At 38.4% G+C, this 1930-nt stretch overlaps 1 protein-coding gene and 1 long non-coding RNA gene across 2 annotated transcripts in view; one reads left to right on the plus strand and one right to left on the minus strand.

The window, feature by feature from the left end:
* The window catches only part of Rnase10 (ribonuclease A family member 10 (inactive)), a 41621-nt gene that overhangs the window by 12800 nt on the left and 26891 nt on the right, over nt 1–1930 (minus strand). The window lies entirely within an intron of this gene.
* The window catches only part of LOC125613300, a 13634-nt gene that overhangs the window by 4922 nt on the left and 6782 nt on the right, over nt 1–1930 (plus strand). The window contains exon 2 of the long non-coding RNA XR_007343819.1: nt 888–891. This is a non-coding gene — a long non-coding RNA (uncharacterized LOC125613300). The remainder of the gene's footprint in view (nt 1–887; nt 892–1930) is intronic.

Consider the following 1930-nt stretch of genomic DNA (forward strand, 5'->3'; position numbering starts at 1 on the left):
AACAAGGGAGAGAATTGAACAACAGCAGATGAGGTAGAGAGGGAAGATGGGAGGGGAGGGGAGGGGGGATAGTAGGGGATAGGAAAGGTAGCAGAATACAACAGTCACTAATATGCCATTATGTAAAAACGTGACAGTGTAACTGATGTGATTCTGCAATTTGTATTTGGGGTAAAAATGGGAGTTCATAACCCAATTGAGTCAAATGTATGAAAGATGATATATCATGAGCTTTGTAATGTTTTGAACAACCAATAAAAAAAAGAACAAAATCATATCATTTGCAGAAAAATGGATGTAAAGAGCATCATATTAAGCATAATAAACCAGATTAAGAAAGACAAGTATCAAAGGTTTGCTCTCATGTGTGGAATCTAGACAGGAAAAAAAAGGGGGGGTGGGGGTCAGGGGAAGTAGCTGGGAAACTTAGGAGGAAAAAGATGGGGGAAGGGAGAAAGGGAAAGAGCATAATTGTGCGGATATGCCACAATATGCCACAATCATCCCATTAATTTATATAGTTAATATGTACTAATAAAACAAAAAAGGGGTGGGGGTATAGGTTAGTGGTAAAGTACCCCTGGGTTCAATCCACAGAAATATATATATGTATAATTACACGCATGAGCCACTGAGCCTGGCTACATATAGCCAGGCTCAGTGGCTCATGAGTGTAATTCTAGCAACTCTGGAGGCTGAACCAGAGGAAGCAAGTTCAAAGCCAACCTCAGAAACTTAGCAAGGCCCTAAGCAACTTAGTGAGACCCTGTATCAAAAAACAAAACAAAACTGGCATGTATTGTATGATTGCTTTTATATAGCATAGAAAACAGATTAGAGGTTGTCAATGGTTAGGATGATGGGGGTGGAAACATAAGTGTGACCAGACAGGTGTATCGCAAATGTGGTGATGCAATAGATCTGTATCTTCTCTATAGTTTTTTTGTGTGTTTAGAAGCACTGGGGATTGAACCCAGGGTCTTGGTCACTCTAAGCAAGAGCTCTACCACTGAGCTGTATCCCCAGTCTATAGATCTGTGTCTTGAGTGAGTGATAGTTGCATGAATTAACACATGTAATAAAATTACATACACGTTATGGTAATGTCAGTTTCCCAATTTTGATATTGCATTGTAGTTAGTTAAGTAAGATGTAACCCCTAGGGGAAGCATGGGACCTCTGTGTGCTATTTTGCAACTTCCTATGAACTCATAATTATATCAAAATAAAAATTTGGGGGTGGGAATGAAGCTCAGTGGTAGAATGTGTGTGCCTCATGTTCATGAGACCCTGGGTTCAATCCCATCACTGAAGTAAATAAATAAAAATTAGAAGGGGCTGGGGTTGTGGCTCAGTGTAGAACACTCACCTAGAATACGTTGAGACACTGAGTTTGATCTTCAGCACCACATAAAAATAAAATAAATATATTGTGTTCACCTACAACTAAAAAATATTTATAAAAAAGTTATAAGTTGAGCCGTCACATGATAGCCAAATATAGTAGAGTCTGCAGGAGACTGCAGTTCAGAAAAGGCTGGGCTGGAGTTGTAAATTTGGGAAACATCAGCACATAAGTATCTAAATTTGTGAAACTAGATGAAAGTGAAGAGAAGGATTTTTTTTTCACTTTGTTTTATTTGTTTATTTTGTGGCACTGGGGAATCGAACCCAGGGCTTCATCATTATAGGTAAGCTCTCTTCCCCCTGAGATGTACCCCAGTCCTTTTGTGTTTTTAAGATGGGAAAAAAATAATAGCTTGTTTGTTGATACTAAAGTCCTAATAAAGAGGAAAAACTGATAATGCAAGAGAGAAAGGGATTCAGTTTCATTTTGTTGCATATGGATTTCCAATTTTCCCAGCACCATTTGTTGAAGATGCTATCCTTCCTCCATTGCATGCTTTTAGCCCCTTTATCAAATATAAGA

Source organism: Marmota marmota, unplaced genomic scaffold (assembly GCF_001458135.2).
Source record: "Marmota marmota marmota unplaced genomic scaffold, marMar, whole genome shotgun sequence".
NCBI lineage: Eukaryota > Metazoa > Chordata > Mammalia > Rodentia > Sciuridae > Marmota > Marmota marmota.